At 40.3% G+C, this 20,035-nt stretch overlaps 1 long non-coding RNA gene across 1 annotated transcript; it reads right to left on the reverse strand.

Annotated features, from left to right (window-relative positions):
- Nucleotides 1-14,875: 14,875 nt before the first annotated feature.
- Nucleotides 14,876-19,250, reverse strand: LOC133209644 (uncharacterized). The gene is made up of 4 exons (XR_009724711.1): nt 19,171-19,250; nt 16,868-16,934; nt 15,495-15,727; nt 14,876-15,196 (listed from the first exon to the last, which is right to left on the reverse strand). It is a non-coding gene; the product is annotated as an uncharacterized LOC133209644 (long non-coding RNA).
- Nucleotides 19,251-20,035: the final 785 nt, after the last annotated feature.

Below are 20,035 nucleotides of genomic sequence, written 5' to 3' on the forward strand. Positions count from 1 at the left end.
ATCTGCATCTGCACTTCACAAAAGCATATGTTATAGGCACACTGCTGTTATGCACTTGCAAAGCACCCAAAGGTCAAAAACCTAACAAGAAGGAGATGGGGGAAAAATGCAGCTTGTGAAGGAAACAGAGGAACTGATGAGTTTTGAAATGCTTCAACACTCCTGCAGACATCATAGGTATTATGTTGCAGCTTTCCAAATTTTTACAGATTAACTATGAATTCTTGACTTCTCTGAAATTCTTTTAGTTTGTCAAGGAGTGAATGAAAGTGGGAACAGTGGCTAGAATTTGGCGTGTCATGTATTCTGCGACAGTTTCCCAGCAAAGGCAAGGCACACATGGGTTGATGTTCTAGCAACACAGCAAGCTGAGGTAGACACCAGCCAAATTAGGAGAAGCAGAGCTCTGAGGCTGTGCCTCCTGAGCAAGGGAAGAGTTGCAGTCTTTTACACAAAAGCAGCATTTCTAGTACTTGAATCACAAAGGATTCTCCTATTGCTGGAGTCAGCAAGAAAAATGTTAACTTGTCTCATCCAGAAGAAATTTTCATCATTCTTAGCTTAGTACATGCCATTGACTCAGTGCAATCCTTCAGGAAGCAATATTTATCCAGGCAATATCTTAGTGTCAGTAGGCAGCACGGCAGCACCCATGTAATTGAAGCCACAGCATGCCATTGCACGTAATGAAAGCAGCGCTATACAAGGTTACCAACCTTGTGGAAGCGAGACCCATATGAGCAGTTGTGGCCATTAACTGTCTTTATCCTTTTCATTATGTTTGTGAACCTGGTTCCAGGCTAGCAGCCTGTGGTAGCAGGCAGCAAAGACAAAGTTTTGCTGAGATTCCATCCACAGAGAGAAAATAAGTGACAAAATAGTACTCACTGGGCAACGTCCTGTTTATAACTTGTGCTTGGGAATGGCCACATCAATGTTCCTTTAGACAGGGAGAGAGTGATTAAAGCCTCATTTTAATTTCCTTTTGTACCTGACTGTTATCATCCAGATAATTTCAGTGTCCTTAATCAACTTTTGCAGGAGTAAACAATGCTATGCTAATAAGTGTTGTGCTATAAACATTTCCTAAGGCATTAAATGTTACCGCATTCATGGGTAAATGTTAGATTGTCCCATTTTTTGAGATGGAAAAATGGAAGCAGAGACTGGTAAAGTAAGTGGTCTGTGATTATATTAGTCTGTGTCAGACCAGATATTTCAAGCTATCCTGTATTTAAGCACCAAACAGCTCTTCATCTCAGGTTTTACAGCTCTGTATAAAAATCTCCCATGTGAATTTGTCTATAGATTTTAACACGAAGAAAAAAAAATACAAAAACAAAATAAAACACCCTCCAAAACCCAAGCAAACAAAAAACAAACAACACCCCCCCCAACACACACACACACAAAAAACACAACCAAAAAAACCCAGAACATAAAAAAAGCCCCACAATCTTCCCCCCTTTTTCTCCCCCAGAAATCAAAACCCAAATGCAAAAAACAAGACCCTCAACTTAAGGAAAGCTTTACTCTTACCTAATGTAGGACAACTGTTTCTGTAACAGTGCAGCGGATGACTAGAGAAAGAGAGGCGCACGTTACTACTCATTACCTATTCCACAAGGAAAAAGCAAAGATGATGAACAAGCTTGTTACCAGATATGACACCCCAAGCAACCATGAAGCATTTGCTGAAACAGTTGGGATTTTAGTGCCAAACATCTTGATCTTATCACTATCACATTACACAGCTAAATAATACAGAAGTGAACGTGATGTATTCTCTCCAGCAACATTATCCCATAAATGGAAAAGAGTGGAAAATGGAATGTGCTATATAAGCATAAAATATAGATGTAAGCCTTAATTTTCACTAAAATCAATGAACCTGACTTCTGCTTTGAACTTATGTAGCACGTTCCATCTTCCCTATGTTATTGTCTCACCAATTAGAAAAATTTAAAAGCCAAGATAGGGGCAGCAGCTGCAACAACAAACAACAAACAAAGTCCAGGACCTGAAGAAAATAATGTATGCTTTTTATAATAGGATAAATGATAGCAACCTTAAAGGCCTAAGACAATTCCAGCATCTTTATCTCTCACTTTTCCTATTTTTGCAGTTTTCTTATAGTTCAAGAATCATAGCACTCCTGTCAAATCCTCCGAGTTTGAATACCCTAGATAGAAGCTTACTCTGAGTGCAGCTGTCAATTTAAAAAACTTGGTGAGATATCTATTTTTTATCTTCTGTATTCTTACGATTTACCTTTCTGAATTACATTCATGTTTTTCCTGAAGTGTGAAAGACATGAATTTTTCCTGCTTTTATTTCTTTCCTTCCTTTTTTTTTGGGGGGGTACCACTGTGATGCAGCTTGTCTGTGATCACTGAACAATGGGAACATGACAGTTTCTGGCAGAGCACATGGGACATTTTATCACAATAACAGACCCTCAGGATGCTGTGGTTGCAAGGGGGTGAAATATGCCCAGTCAAATTAATATATGGACCAGACAAGAAAAGCTAACATCGAACCAATATTTCAGGCATTGTGCAGTTTTCTATATATGTGTACATAAACAGTAACAGGGAGTACTGTGAGCTACAGGAGCAGGATACAAAGCAAGGAAGAGTGTAGAGGCACACTTCCGCATGGTTTGGTGCTCTCCTCCACCCACCTGCAGGAAAGACACCCTGGATGGTACCAGTGCCTGGCCCATTCTTGCTCTTGCGCAGGGCCAAGCAGCACGAGGGAGCCTGTACTAGTGAGCAAAGGGAACAGTCATAGGCCAGCTCTTATCTTATACTCAGTAGATGTGTATAGACATAGCCAAATTTCCAAACTGTCACGAGGATGTCAGCCCCATTCCCCACCAAGCCTGCTGGTCAAGGCTGTCCTGCTGAGCTGCTGGAGCTGCTCTGGCTAAGCCCAGGCAGGTTTGGTGACTCACACGGTTCATACTCATGTTCATGTGCTGGGTGCATTGGATATAGGCAGGGCTGGACATGTACAGTGCAGCCCAATACTATGGAGTCTGAACTCAAATCTGTAGCCCCAGTGAGCCAGTTGATAACCCAATTAAAGCCAACGATCAGGAAGGAAAAGGAATAATCATAGTGCTTTTGTCTAGTGATCATTTCATTCTTTGGATAAAGCAGATATGGCTAAGAGATTGCAGTGTCCCAGCTGGCATTTTGCATCCCATTTGGCATCTAGACCTAGCCAGTTGGAAGATATCTAAATGTTATTTTAACCTGGTGACCCAGAGGATCTGACCCACAGCATCAGAAAGCCTGTTCTCACAAGAAAATACTCACATAAATATTGCAGGTAACTTAAAAGTGGAGACTTCATGGTGAAAAACAATTCCTGATTCAAAGCTCTGTTAAGCCAAAACTCTCCTTGGCCTCTATGAACTTTAAATAAACTTGAAAGCAGATCACAGATATCATATTACTTTAAATACTTTATTTTCTGCATTATTCCTGCCTACAATGTCAATAAAGGAAAGAGACCTAATTATTATCTGGGAAATGACTGCCTGATTCACTGGGGAGAAATGCCATACATTCCTTCTGTTCTTTCCTACTTTGATTCTTAGGAGACAAAATATTTGGTTTCATTTTTCTTTCAGTAGATAATATGCCAACATTAGCTGATATGAGGCTGTCACCTGCTCACTTTTTATAAGTAAATTACTACAAGCTCACTGTTTAACCTTGCTGACTGGCAAGCCTAAGAAATATATATCTGTAAAGGAGCCTGCTGTTAATCAGTACACCAACATCAAACTAAAAAAATATTGTCTCTCATGCAGATGACCAGCTGGCTAAAGCAAATAAGACAGAAGTCTAAGAAGCTGCTGTGACTCTCTCTGTGAAGTGAGCAAATACTTTCATGTCAAGTATTTCTATGCAAGAAAATCCAAGCAGAGCACCCAGGGAAACCAGAAAGAAATGCAGATGTTTGGACTGACTTCTCACTACAACTTGATTGACACATTGGTTGGCTTTGCTTAGTTGCTGAGGCGGCCTGCTTGTGAAGTGGGACCTTTCCCAAGAATTTTGAGGCCACCTGTGACTTTAACCCTTCCTTGTTCCTACATGTTAAATAGTACCATGGGGATTCCTGTAGTAGAATGCTGGTATGTCTGATCCCTCCGCTTGAGTTCAGGGACATGATACTAAATGGGTTAGAAAATGAGTTCATGCAGTAAATCACAAGCAAGAGGTTCTTGAATTATTTCACGCAAATATTTGCATATCGATTACCCATGTTCCTCCTTTCTTTCTGTAGCTGCTCAATCACTTACCAATTTAGATTTCTATTGATGGCCCAGGAGCCTGTCGTATATTGACCAGTACGTGGGAGTTGTAACATCTTGAATATATTAGGTCTAAAGGGAATAAAACATTGCAAACTGCTTTGTAGCTGAGACATTCCTAAAAGGTATGTTCAGGGAAGTGGTAATTCAAGAATAACTGGATAGGAAATTGCCCAATCAATGAAGTTTGACGTTTACTTATAATTTCACAATATGCTATTATGCTAACCACTTGATTGGCATATATTTATATTGTGGTTTCCAAGCACTCAGGAAATGTGGACCCAAAGAATGGGTGATTTCTTTGGGAGATGAAACAGTTGTCAAATACAAAGTATACTGATTGCTGCTCCACTTTGCTTACCAATTTCTGGTGTCTTTAACAACAGAAATGAAATGTCAAAGCCCAGTGCAGCTGACAGGTCAGAGATGAACAACAACATTTTTGGAATCCAAGGAAGTTCAGCACCTTTGTGTTTATGTTCTTTTGACCAAAGTGTTTCCAAACCCTATTACAAAACTCTCAGTCCTAACCTGCTTCCTGCACCACTGTATATCTGGAATCGAGCCTCTTCTGACTCTGCTAGGTCTGCACTTGTCTTTAGTTTCCATTAAGCCTGTGCAATCGTGCTGGCTCCTCACAAAGGAAGGGTTTTCACTCCAAATAAGCAAACAAACATTTCACATTGGTCCTTGCTTATCACAGTTACTCCTGTCCTTATAAATAACATTAATAGTTCAATAGCTTTTGTACTTTTGCCACACTACCACTTAGTCAGTTTCCATCAATCACAAGCTGAAATAAATCTCTGATAGAATCAAATTAAGTGCTCTGTGAACAGTTTGCATCACTTCCCGAGCTTGGTCCCTGAACAAGGACTCTCCATCGCCTATTGAATATTTACTTTATGCTACCCACTACACAATGCACTCTATTGCTCTTATCCAGAACCCCCATTCTTAATGAGTCTTTTAGCATGTGGAAAGAAGAGGTTTATAAATAACTACACTTTCAGAAAACACCCTCAAGCACTTCTTTTTACAGTATTTACTAACAGCTTTTCTATGTTATTTTTTATTATTTATCTTGTGATCAAAATCAGACTTTACTGTGTCGTGTTCAATATTCTACATGAAAATATATATAGCAGATCTTGTCTCACCAACTGCCATTCACAAATTTCCTGCAAGATGGAAAACAAAGTGACATGTGGCCTAGAAAGTCATTATATGCTATGATAGATCCAAGTGTGTCTGTTCCTAATGGATTCTTATATAAATTCTACCCTTAAGGTCACTTCCCTGAAAAACAACATTGAAGAAACTAGTCTCTATGCTGGAAATGCCTGCATGAACACACCTCTCAACAGGTCATTCCTGTTGTTTGTCCCTGAATTCAAAGCCCTACAGAACAACTCTTTGCAGAATATTGTGATTACTTGGCAAAGACAATAATAGCTCTGAACATATTCAGAACAAATGGATCTGAATGAGTCATAAGTAAGCTTATCCAGAAGTGTTGCACTTCTTCTGCCTTTGATTATGAGCAGGACTTGGTGTTAAAGATCCCATCCTTGCTAAAAACTAAGTAACTGTCCATCATTCCAGGATAAATTTAAAAGTGATTAAGAACAAAAACCTATATCCTGCAGTCCCTATTACTCTCCTGTTATAAAACCTATAGAATAAAGACATTGAGGAAGAGTTGCTGTCATTGTCAATGACTTTTTCTGCTCATATTTTTGAAGTAATTATCAAATTTCTTTGCCTCGGTCTTCACTGGCAAAGCCTCTGACCACACCACCCAAGTCTTGGAAGGCAGACACAGGGACTGTGAGAATGAGGACCCTAGGCCCACTGTAGGAGAGGAACTGGTTTGAGACCATCTTAAAAATCTGAACGTGCACAAGTCCATGGGTCCTGATGAAATCCATTTGTGGGTCCTGAAGGTGCTGGTGAATGAAGTTGCTAAGCCACTGTCCATCATATTTGAAAAATCATGGCAGTCAGGTGAAGTTCCCAATGACTGGAAAAAGGGAAATATAACCCCCATTTTCAAGAAGGGGAAAATGGATGACCCGGGGAATTACAGAACAGCCAGTCTCACCTCTGTGTCTGCAAAATCTCGGAGCAGATTCTCCTGGCAGGCATGCTAAGGCGCATGAAAAACAACAAGGTGCTTGGTGACAGCCAGCATGGCTTCACGAAGGGGAAATCCTGCCTGACCAATTTGGTGGCTTTCTATGATGGGGCTACGGAACTGATGGACAGGGGTAGAGCAGTTGATGTCATCTACCTGGACTTGTGCAAAACGTTCAAATTGTCCTACATGACATCCTTGCCTCTAAATTAGAGACATCAATTTGATAGGTGGACCACTCGGTGGATAAAGAACTGGCTGGATGGCCGCACACAAAGAGCTGTGGTCAAAGGCTCTGTGGCCAGGTGGAGACCAGTAACGAGTGGTGTCCCTCAGGAATTGGTGTTGGGACTGGTCTTGTTTAACATCTTCATCACTGACATGGACAGTGGGATTGAGTGTGCCCTCGGCAAGTTTGCCGGTGACACCAAGCTGTGTGGTTCGGTTGATACACTGGAGGGAAGGAATGCCATCCAGAGGGACCTTGACACGCTTGTGAGGTGGGCTTATGCCAACCTCATGAAGTTTAACCATGCCAAGTGCAAGGTCCTACACCTGGGTCGGAGAAATCCCAGGCCCGGCTACAGGCTGGGCAGAGAAGAGATTCAGAGCAGCCCTGCGGAAAAGGACTTGGGAGTGCTGGTCGATGAGAAAATGAACATGAGCCAGCTTCAGTGTGTGCTCGCATCTCAGAAAGCCAACCGTATCCTGGGCTGCATCAAAAGGAGCAGGTCGAAGGCAGTCATCCTGCCCCTCTCTACTCTGCTCTAGTGAGACCTCACTTGGAGTATTGTGTACAGTTCTGGTGTCCTCAACATAAAAAGGACATGGATCTGTTGGAACAAGTCCAGAGGAGGGCCACGAGGATGATCAGGGGACTGGAGCACCTCCCGTATGAAGATAGGCTGAGAAAGTTGGGGCTGTTCAGCCTGGAGAGGAGAAGGCTGCGTGGAGACCTCATAGCAGCCTTCCAGTATCTGAAGGGGGGCCTATAGGGATGCTGGGAATAGCCTCATCATTAGGGACTATAGTGATAGGACAAGGGGTAACAGGCTCAAACTTAAACAGGGGAAGTTTAGATTGGATATAAGAGGGAAATTCTTTCCTGTTAGGGTGGTGAGGCACTGGAATAGGTTGTGAATGCTCCATCAGTGGCTGTGTTCAAGGCCAGGTTGGATGAAGCCTTGAGTGACATGGTTTAGTGTGAGGTGTCCCTACCTGTAGCAGGGGGGTTGGAACTTGATGATCTTAAGGTCCTTTCCAACCCTAACTATTCTATGATTCTATGAAAATAGTAAAAAATCACAGACAGCTACCTTCACACTGCTGTTTTTCAGATAGGCCAGGGAAATGTATAAATGATGAATGGGGTAAGATGGTGGCACAAACATTTTAAGGAAGGTCAAGGATCGTAATGAATATGGAACTAAAAGCTAACAAATTCCTTTTGTGAAAACCACTTGTGTCACTGAAGACCATACACTGTGCTATTCCTCTGTAACTGCACTAAAGCCCACTAAGACGTTAACTTGAAATGATGGTGAGGTCCTTATTCTCCATTCCAATATCTTTGAAGAAGATCCTGATTTTATTTTTTTTCTGCAAATAATAAGCCCAATTGCAAGAGGACCACAAAACATCATGTTGCTCTTTGCAAAAGTGCTACCATGTAATGTCGGTAGCTTTGGTTTTACTTAATTTTGTAATTAAAGTTTTCATTGATTTCCCTGCAGCATAGAATATATCAGTATCTTTGGTTTCAAAGGAGCATTCAGTAGTGAAGGAATAAGGAAAGACTCAACATAGAATCAGGTGCTTTATTCTAAATTTATGAAACCTCCATAGTGAATACTCTTAGCATGCTGCCAGCAATACCTTTCAATTGTGCAACTCAGCCTCTGTTGTCAAACCAAGCCCCTTCAGTGCATCCCAGCTCACACACTTGTGCTTTTTAACTAGAAAAAAGGCTTGTTTAGGAGTCGTAGGAACTAATATTATATAGAAAGCTTTTAAGCCATTGAGTGAATTCTTTTTAAAGGTACTGTAAATCATGTGTGCTTATCCCTTCTCTGTTATTGGCAGGCTATGGCATGCTACCTCGGAGAGAAAGGATAGGTCCTTCCATTGGAGTCATGAGGACAGGTATGTTTTGTAATTCCACAAAATTATAGCTTGCCTGATTTTTGCTTGGATGAGGAAATCAAATCCCCAGGCAGAAATACCTATGACTTCTATGATGTCCAGAAAGACATCGACCTGCTATAGCGGGTCCAGAGGAGAGACACAAAAATGATCAGAAGGCTGGAACACCTTTCCGATGAAGACAGGCTGAGAGAATTGGGGTTTTTCAGCCTGGAAAAGAGAAGGCTCTGGACACCTTTTTGCAGCCTTTCAATACTTAAAGGAGCTCATAACAAAGATGGAGAAAAGCTCTTTACTGGGGCCTGTATGACAGGACAAAGGGTAACATTTTAAAAATAAACAGTAGAGTTAGAGTTAGATATAAGGAAGAAATTCTTTATTGCAAGGGTGTTGAGACACTGGAATGGGTTGCCCAGAAAAGTTGTGGATGCCCTATCCCTGGAAGTGTTCAAGGTCAGCTTGGATGAAGCTTTGAGCACCCTGATATTGTGAAAGATGATCTTGTTCATGGTAGGAGGTGGTGGAACTAAATAATTTTTAAAGGTCCCTTCCAGCACAAAACATTCTGTCATTCTGTGGCTCTGTAAACCCATAATACAGATTCAGTTGGTTTGTGGTTACAGGACTTCAAACAAAGCCACTCACACAATTTATACACATGCTTTTCCCCCAGAATTGCTGTACAGTAGCACATTTCAACAACAAACATCTTGGCAGTCTTATATGGGGAAATCATTACAGCCCCTTCACCCCTGAGTGCATATGTGTAATTCCTGGTATGTCATGAGGAGACCAGGCCATGTAGGATTGGAGAACTAATAAAAATGACATAGGTAAAAAACCCTTTCACAGAAAATACAGCCCAAACCCCTAGAACACTTGAAATATTTTTTTCAGTAAACAGAGATATAACAAAAGAAATAAAATTCACAAAAGCAATATCCAGATAAAAATGGAGTAAAATTTACCTGGATGCATGTGTCAGTTTATTAATGTGTTTTTTTCCAGAAAGGAACCAGGTTGCGTAGTAGCCTCTTTGACAAGTCCCTGTCTGATCAGATCCTGTTTCCACTCTAGAGAGATTCCACATCTAAGTGGTTTGTAAAGGGTTAATCAATTATTAATAATGTCTGAATACATAATAAGCACAAGGGGTTATGCCACAGCTGGATGGTAAGATATGAGGTAGTCTTTTTAGTGATGAACCATGGATAAAGCAACCTGTTGACCCATTGCACTGCTCACACCCTTAAATATCTACAAACATGTTAACAAAACTTTGGATGGATTTTGTGAGTAAATCCTTGGTAGAAAATACAATAATTTTCCTTTCATTTTGTCAATCCATTGCTTTTAAACATTAAAATGGTATCATAGCATAAAACAAGGTTGGAAAAACAATCAACAGAGTGCGATACTGAGTGTTTGCAGGAGGACCTAAGCAAGCGTGCTGTGTCCCGTTCTGGGAGAACAGACAGGGTGAGAAGTCATCTTCTCAGTAAAAACAACATGCCAAAAGAATTCAGTAAACACAGATGAGTTTCATTTTTTCTACAAGGGTGGCCATTCCTCTTGACCCTATGAGCCACGTGCCCAAATCTTTCTGTGGCTGAGAGCCATGAGACACACAGCTCAGGGACCTTAAAGGAAAGGGACCTCCAGGAGAGTTTCAGAGGCAGGAAACACTAAGTGCTCCCCAGGGATCCCTCATCACAGACGAGGACAGGGTGGTCTGCAGTGACTGCTCTGCTTAGTTCCTCAGTGACTCCCCCTCACTGGCACTTTCAGCCGGCTAGTTTATCACTGCCAGGGCTTGGCCTTGTATGGCAGGGTGGAGGTCCCACAGCATCTTGCCTGCATAGCCATAACACGCTGTTTTGCCCTAGTTCAACCCAAGTAGGGGAGCCACATTTTCACTGCTTGCAAGCCTCAAGCCACTCAATCTACTAGAACAAAAAGGAAAAATAAATTGGAGGAAGGGAAGAATGTGATTACTTTACTAACCATGGCTGTTGTATCATGCTGTCTTTTCTCAGTTTTTCTCATTTATCTTACTGTGTATAGCTAGGTGACCTCTTGGACAGGAATCTTGTTTTCACAATGTGATCATCACAATTCCTGAACAAATGGATAAAAAACTAACACACATACTTGTATCTAAGTAAACCTAGCAGGGAACCACATTCACCTAACTGACCAATCTTCTGGTCTTAGCAAAACTGTTATATTCCTTGGGAATTCTTTCTCAGATGTTATGAGGTACAATTCATCTTCTGACTATTAAACTGGGTTTGTTCCCCTCTAAGTTCATGTTCAAACCACCAACGACTAGTTAATAATGGTATTATTAAGGTCTTAAAACAGCATGTTTTAGTGCACAGATGCATGCCTCTTTCTAAGCATGGGCAGAATCTTTCCATCCTGCTAGCCTTAGATTCAGACATCTTAACCCCACAAAAACCTCAGCACTCTTCACTGGAACACCACAAAAACCCCTAACAAGCAGACAGGAAAACATTTGTTCCTCCTTTCCACTTCCAGAACATCTGATCATTCAGGACCTGACATAAATATTTCCTGGCTGACTTTGCTTTACACATGAACCATGTTTTGACTTTTTTTTCCCTTTCCCTTTTTCCCCCCTTTTTACAGGCATCATTGCAATTTGTCAGCAAGCAACTTGGGCCAATCTCACAAATAGCTTAGTTAACAGCTTATGAAATGAAATGATGTAAGGGACCACTCCAAACAGGGTCAATTTAAACAGGCTGCCAAGTCTGTAACCTCAAGGGATTTGGATTGGGTTGAGGGGAGGCACCGAGCAGTGTGGGCTTGCAAAGATTGCTGCCAGGTGGGCTACAGATGTTCGGCTTCAGTCCACTTGCATGGCATTCACCTAGGGAGATGCTAATTTGGTCCTATGCATGTAGAAAATTAGCATGCATATACATACCCTGCAAAGGCCCCTCTCTGGCTCTGTTTTCTGAAGTACTAAGGTTTATAGGTAGAGTAAAATGGTTTCATAGGAAGCTGCAGCACTATTTGTGTCAGCCCTGAGTTTGAATTCATTTAGTTAGCTACCTCAGAAAAACAAAAACATAGCATCCTTTACTGTAGATGAAGCTGTGCTTCATGGCACATGCAGCTGCAGTCACTGTCTTTCAGCTGTTAAATGAAGAAATACCATGTGAACACTTGGTCTGGTTTCAAAAGACCTAAAAACACTGGCCAAGAAAAATGGTACATCACGGTGCTGCTTGGCCTTTTGCCAAGACAAAGAAACTTGTAGATTTCTAGGGACAAGAGGCCATGTGAAAGGAATTTTCCTCCTTTCAAAGGCACATCAAAATATACCAGAGGCTTTATTTATTTCTTTATTTTGTGTGTGCTCTTGGCAAATGTTTGATTGATCACTAATGCAGTATCAGCATTAAACTCACAACACTCAAAAAACAACCCAGAAAACAAGGGAAAGGGGGATATTTTAAACCTGTAGGTCCAAGGTGCAACATAGAAGTCAAAAGCAGAATTATTTCATGCAAAGAACAAGTAGGTGGATAAGAGTCCCAAAAAGGCAATATAAGATAAAAGTTTATATGGAGGAAAAAATATTATACTGTGGTGAAGGTTCAAGAAAAAAAAAAAAAAGCTATTTGAGCAAAATTCTTTAGTTTTTTTGTTTGTTTGTTTGGGGTTTTTGGGGTTTTTTTTAGGCTCAGACATAGCATGGGCATGTCCACAGGGTGATATGCTGTTCTGTGGAGCAGTGGTTTGCAAGTTTTCCTGCCAGACCTACCTCAAATCCCCAAACAACAGAGATGCAATGCTCTGCTAACAGCCAATATTAATTTGGAGATGACAGTGCTCTGCATAAACCTTTCCTTACTACCTGAGCTAATGCATGTCTCCCAGGGAGCTGCAACTATAATCTCCTTTCTCTACCTGCAAAAGAGGGACAATTCCTGTGCATCTCATTTGCATCAGGAACATTCACACATATATCAGGAGCCTGTCTTCAGTGTCAACTGAAAATTTCATTAGAAGTTTAATACAAAATAGTAAGCTTTCTCATTGCTTTTACTTGGCTGTTTCCCCAAAAAGATGGAGTGAGATGTTTAAAAAGCCAGGCAGAAGGTTGTAGACTCCCCAAAAGAGATTAGGTCCTTTAGGGACAATTATATATTCTTCGTCCTAAAGCATCTTCTGCAGTTAGCTGTGCAAAATGTCTGGCTTGGGCCAGCTCCTGGGGTTGTTTACATACTGGAGGTTGAGTGCCAAACTTTTCTGACAGGAAATGAGTGAGACTGCAAAAGAAGGTATTTTAACAATACAAACTCATAAGTTTTGATAACCATGTTATTTTATCAGTTTGTTTGCTTAATGTTGATAGTGTATTAAAGGTCAAAGGAACATTAGATGTTAGGGGAAATAAATATGCTGGTGAACATAGATAAATGCTATGGAACCCCCAATAATGAACAAAGTCCATATGTACAGTTTCTTCATAAGAGAACAAATTTATTTTTCCTCCAACATGAAAAGACAAATCCCTTTTTTGTTAAATCTACATGCATAGTTTATGAGCCAAACCTTACCTCCCTTTCTCAAGGGAAACTCTGAGCTCACGGGGAGTTTCCTCTGACTTTGGCCTATTAAGTTGGCCTTCTTTACCTTATCATTGATAATCGCCTTCAGCTTAAGGTGCCATAAAACTCAGTGCTGGAGTCACCCCATGCTAATCACACTTCTGTAAGCAGAGAACATGCTCTTAAGACCTTTTTTTGACTGGTTCTTGGAAGTAATATTTCCATTTTTACTCAATTTTCTTGCTCACATTCGTCTGTATGTACAAAGCTAATGGAGGAAGTTAAACTTCTTGTGTGTGTTAGTCTGAAATAGCAACTGAGAACTGGAGGAAGGGATTGTACTATGGACTTAGTCCAAAGAACTAGGAAGTCGAGAGAAAGATTTTCGTGACATCACCATCTTTAGGATTATAGTCCATTTGCAATAGAGAACTTGAGAGCCATTAGTGCTGCTCATAGTAGACTAGCCAGATAGCCTTTGCCAAGAATGTCTCACAGATCTTTGAGAGAAGAAAGAGGTTAAAATCAAAGCCACCAGAACACACAGTTAACTTCACTGAATCTCACATAAAATATGTTTAGGCACCACCATCAGGAGATTAGTATGGAAGCAAAATGCTATTTGGAATTGAAGCCAAATGCTGATTAAAAGAAGCTGAATACCTCATGCACTGACCCCTCCCCCAAACATATCCTGCATTTGCATTCCCTTTGTGCTTCAGCAATTCTCTGTGGCTGCATCATTATTCCATTCAAACTGTCCATCCCAGATGCTGAAGAATCAGAACCAGTTGATAGTCTCATTTGTTCCCCAAGATTCCCCAGAGCGCAAGTGTGATTCCAGCTTTTAACTGCTGGCCCTCCAGAGCCCTCCTAACCATGGCTCTGAACTTGTGAAGATTGTTCAATACCTGAACTTATAAAAACAATTTGAAGAGTCAGGGGCAGTTAAAATTTTGTTTAAAAACCCTCAGAGGTGTCATGTGCTGTGAAGAACTTTAAAATGGTAAGCCCATGTGTTTTGGATTACATTCTTTGGTTACCCAAGGAACAAGTCACAGACTCACCAGAAACATCATCAGAGCTTGTGCTGAGGCTGTGTTAATTTCCCTTCTTGCCCCTTCCCTGTGAGGAGTTGTATCAGAAGGACACTGGGATGACTGGCATCAGGGCCTGGGAGGGGAAATGAGGGGGTGAGCTATGACTACAGTGCTGAGAGCTCTCTTTGAAGAGCTGCCAGTCTAGGATCTTTCACATAATGCTTGTTTCCAAAAAAAATCCAAAGGTAATAAATTACAGAGAGTACAAGGTATTTTATGCTTTGTGGTGTGCTGATCAAAAGATGTTATCATTCTGTTTCACATGTTTGCAGACAGTTAGTTGTTACTCCAAGTAAGTTACAGGCAGCATTTTTTTTCCCTTGAATGCTGAAACTTTACCTTCTTGTTGAAGGATGGTCTGTGGGTGAGTGCACCCGCCCTGGCTGAAGGCTGAAGGCTCTTCACCTTTCTGGCTCACCTTTCTGCCTTGTCCAGGATCCAGCCTCAGACTTTCCAATGGGCATGATCTCTAGCCTAGTTTTTACTCCATATGTTCTAAATTTTCAGACATTTATTTGGGCTTCCAAACCTCACTGAGAGCAGTACTGAGAAATAGAACAGAGACAAAAATGCCAGGTGCCTTCTTGGTTAGTGCTGACAGCATCCACTTGAAAAACTTTGCTGGAATATTCCAAGGGCTCAGGATGAGACACAGCTTTGAGTTCTCCAGAAAATAACAAGTATTTGTCAAGCATTTGTGCAATGGAGCTTTCGGCTCCATTACTGGATTATGAGGGCAGTCCTTGAAATGTTGTGTCCTGATAGACACTTTGGCTTAATGTCACCATAAAAGATGCCAACCCTTTTCTATTAATCCGAAGACATCAGAAATTTTTAATTTCTGGGTGCTTTTTTCTAACATTTATGTTGTTCTGTATTTCCAGGTTACCTCTGGTACCTGAAATGAAGACTTTGCGAGAAGCAGTTCCGGTAGTACAGCCGAGATGGCAAAGAACAAATTTAAATCCCAATAAAGAAGCCAGCCATATCTTAAACTCACATCTAATCTTGTTTAGTTTTCTAGTATTTCTTTGAAATTTTCCACTTTGCATCTCAGTAAATATTTCCTGTATTTTGTTCTTTAAATGCAAAAGATCTGGAAAAAATGAATCTTAAAACAAGAAAAAAAAAAGGGGGGGGGTAGAGGGGAAGATATATTTGTAATGCAACATCAAACAGTTGTTTTGTTGGCACACCTTCATAATGGTTTCTTTATGCAAATGTTATAGCCTTTGCACCATTTCCCGATTCTGTTTTTTCCAGTACATTTATTTCAGTGAAAGTGGTTGTAAACCTTTTTAAACAATTGTGAAGATCAGTCCTTATCCTCATGGTTTAGGATGTGCAGATATGCAACCAGTTTGCATGAACTGCTAGTGGATAGTATAAATGGAGCATCTTCCTCTTCAAGCTATGTCATTTTCAAACCCTACGTAAATACGTACTGTTTATGGTACACTTTCATGCTTCTTTTTATTTCCTACAGAAATTTTTTTTATGTTGTTAGATAGATGAAGAACAAAATAAAAAATAGCACTAAGTAAATTGCTTTCAATAAATAAGAACTGACCAGATCCTGTACCCAGACCTTGAACTAAAGAAAATCTAAATCATTTTACATGTTTACATAAAAAAGTTTTCATTCTTCTACATTCTGGTTTAATCTAGTCCTGTGAGGATCAATCTGAGGATCTGAGGATCAATTCCAATCCAGCCACAAACCAGTAATACTGCAACCTTTCAGGAGGCTCTATTGTGGCATGATCTGTAGCCTAGTTTCTACTCCATATGTTCTAAATTTTCAGACATTTATTTGGGCTTCCAAACCTCAAGACACTCAGAGGTAATCTAAGCTATGGACAAAATTGGCTGCTGAATCTCACACTATGGCTAAAATCCCATGTCTAGGTTTGAGGCTTGCTTGTGATCAAACCAGAAAAGTGATAATATCATACAAAATATTCTTCAACTTCTACCTCAGCAATTTCAGTACTAGAATATCTGTGTAATAGCAAAATTTACATTGCTTTCTTGTCTTCTCTATGTCTTCAAAGCATGTGTGGGATTTATTATTATCATTATTCTTCTCCTCATCTTTGTTTACTTTGCTGAAAATGCAAAGTGAAGCAGGTGCAATAAGTTTTGGTTCTGACTTTGAAACTTATGAGATCTGCAAACACACTCACCTTTTTCAGAAGAGAATATTGTAATATTTGGCCATATGTTAAGAGGATTCTGTGACTTGCTGAACTTTAACAGAAATGTCATCTTCCCTAACAAAGTATGTGTCAGGGCTGTTCTTTCAAATGCTGGAGATACCATCTCAAACACTTCATTTATGGTGTCAGACTGCTGAAAAGGATTTGCTTAAATTTGCTAAGGCTATTGAGAATCATATCCTTAATGTTGTGTGGCTGGTGTTGTCATATTTGTCTTAGTAACCTTATCTCTTAGCAAAGAAGCTAGATGACAAAGATATTTTCTCTAAGAATCTTTAACCTCTTGTGTTGCATGTAAACTGCACAGAGAGCTTGCAATAAAGTAAGTTAAAAGATGTGGTGTCTTGTACCCTTTACACAGGCATTAGTCTAATATTGCTGAATTCTACAACTATGAATGTGATACTCCAAGAATAGCTGCAAAAAAAAAAAGATTGGAAAGATGTCAGGATAGAGGCTTTATAGCTCTTTTCCCCTGAAAAATGAACACTGGAGATAACCCAGGGTCTCTTTGCATGATGTGGTTTAGCTCTACTAGCCAGCCCCTGGGAGTAGCATACTAGTAGCACAGTCCCAGGTCCACAACTCACATAAAATGTCCTGAGCTGTGCTCAGAATATAATCTGAAAGAGTTTTAAAACAGTGTATTTGAATGCATGATGGTGTTTTCCCTGGGTATTTTCGATTTTTACTGAAGTCAGTAAGTGTGAAGGCTGCTCAGATCTTTAAGAATTTCCTTTTGAATTTATAGAGTTTGTATACCAAAAGCAGTTTTACATATATCTTTCTTTTAATTCGCATGGCAAAGATATTCACTAAACTATTTCTTTTTCTGATGGGAGGGAGACCTGCTGCACCTATCTGTATTTATGTTTTTGATAACTCTTTTCAAAAATCAAAGCTGTACTTAGATCTTGCACCTTTCATTCAGGAAGAATTCCAAATGAAATATGAGTTAATTTAATCTGACCAAATAACATAAGGTGGGATTTTAAGATTTTAATAGAAAGGTAACCCTGTCCTTTGAGGGAGATTTTTGTCACTTAGAACTAAAATAGAGCTACAGTTTGCTGACCACTTTTAAACAGAAGCATCTCTATTCAAATCTTCACATGTTACAGAAGGATGTCAGTTTCATTAAAACTGACATTAAGGAAATGTAAAATATTTCAATAGCTTATTTTCAATACTGCTCTTCCTTCACACATCTAGACTGTGGATTATAACATTTATAGAGGTAAAACAAAAATCAGTTTTTATAATAGTGATTATGTGTAGCATTTTGAAGAATCCGTAAGAATTGTCATATTCTGCAATACACCATGCCAAATCTAAAAGGCCATTTTTGAAATGTCATTCTGGAATGGTTTTTAATTTTTGCGTCTACTTTGCCTGTAACCTTACAAAGCCCTACAATAGCCCTGGCCTATCTAAAACAGACTGAAGGTCCTTCAGGATGTTTCTACACAGCAGTTACTGAGGTCCATGTAAGCATGGATGAGTCAACCAACACCCAGAAGATTAAGAGCCAGGTTATTCACTCAACACCCCAGCACGGCCAGTTTAAAGTCTCCTCAGATACCATAGCAGAGATTGCACTGTTGTCAGGCTAGGTAAAGACCCAATTGGACATACTCCTGAGTATCCTGCTCTTGATCTGCAAATTCTGTAATTCGGTAATATATCATTACTTCTCCTCTCTTTTCCCCTGTCTTTTTTAATATTTCAAAACATCCTCTCATTTCACAAAGCAGATTAATCCAATATAACCATGTAATTCCACCAGCTATCCTTCCCAGGGCAATTCCCCCTCCTCTCCATTCTTTGCAGCCTTTGGCTTGAAGCAATGTGCTCTGACAGACTTGTTTTTTAAATCATGTCTCCCTTGATAGTGGCACCCCCTTCAATGATGAGCAGAGCAAGACCCATTTCCCAGTCTGCAGTGGGACTCATGGCCAGGGGGAGTGGGGGGAACACCTGAAGCTGACTGAGTGGTGCTGACATTCAGGCTGCCACTGCCCTTTCAGACAGTCCTTTTCCAGATAGTGTAGTGAGAAACAGACCTGAATGAATGCTCAATAGCAGAAGGGTGTAAGAAATCATCCCCCTTCTCTCAGTGGCGAATCCCTTTAAGTTTATCTTTGACCTGTGGTACTAGTAAGCAGGCTGGAAATTTCCTCAGTCCAGCAGCTTTACTTTGCTGCCCTTTTCTTGGATGCAAGCATTTCCTGTTAAAAGGATTTCATTTAATACCCTTTAAATTATCTGGCATGGTGCAGAGCAATTCATTTTCTAAGCCTTATGCTGTAGATTGAAATTTCTTTTCCTCATCTCAGTGTGTGGCAGCAGGGAGCACAGCCCCTCTCCCTGTGTTGTGCATGGGGTTACAGCCCTGATGCAAGTTGTATTCACTAGCAGGTGAACCTGCTTCTGGATCCTTCAGTGGGCAGGAGGCAAAAAAACCCAGCAGAATTTAGGCACTTAAGAAGCTGGTTGAAGGGGCTCAATTCTTGAAAGGGAACAAGGCTTCGATCTGCTTACTGAGGGAGAAAAAAGGTTAGACCTGCTCTTCTCACCTGGGGTTTGTACCCAGAAAGATACCCAAGTCACAATCCCAAATGCAGGGTGAGTAATTAGGGGTCCTGGCACCTACCCTAGGTGCTTGCTCAGACCAGATGAAAACAGAAAAAGGTCACACAAGGAGATAGTGGTGTGGTATGCTTCACCCAGCCTGTTTTATAAGCAAACAAAAAAAAAAATCAAAGCTAGAGGAAAAGAATCCCCAAAGTTCCTGATTTTCTGAAAGCAAAGCTGCCTCGGAGTCATCTCAAATTAGAAAGAGGATACAAAAGAGCCGACTCATTTATTTGATATAGTTTAGTAAAAAAGTCCACCACAAAATGCACAACTCAACATTTTCTTTCATGGCTAAATACTTGCCAGCACACGAAGGAAAGGAAGTTTGAAAGTATATGCAGGAACTCTCTTTTCTCCATCACTTGACCATTTGCTTCCCTACCACCATTTATCTTTATGTCAATAACCGAAAGTCCTAGCCACAGTTATATATACACAGCATAGAATAGACATAATTCAAACAGACATTAAGAATAATCCAGAAGAATGCATTCCCACATTATTTAGCAGCATTTAGAAGAGGATTTGGTATGGGTACAAATAACCAGAGTGGCTTATAATACCTAAAATAAATTTTTCCGGATAGAAAACTTCATGCTTCATGGTTTAGTTCAATCTCTAATTTCTAGGGATTAAGAGTGAATATTTCATAAGGGTAGATTATGCTACTGTTTCTTTCCCTGGAGTATCTTTTACTGTTTTAGAAGATCCGCTCTTAGTCACTGCCAGAGGGGAGGTATTGCATTTGATGTATTTGATTCCATGAGGCAGTTCCCACTTCTTGATGATTTATATTCAAAATAGGCAAGAAAGGTTAAGAATCGGAGAAATAAAGTAACACCTTTCTTTAGCAATGGAAGACCAAGACTTGGACACTCTGT

This window comes from Neopsephotus bourkii, unplaced genomic scaffold (assembly GCF_033783945.1).
Source record: "Neopsephotus bourkii isolate Nb327-2 ecotype Australia unplaced genomic scaffold, CSIRO-AGI_Nbou_v1 NB_53, whole genome shotgun sequence".
NCBI lineage: Eukaryota > Metazoa > Chordata > Aves > Psittaciformes > Psittacidae > Neopsephotus > Neopsephotus bourkii.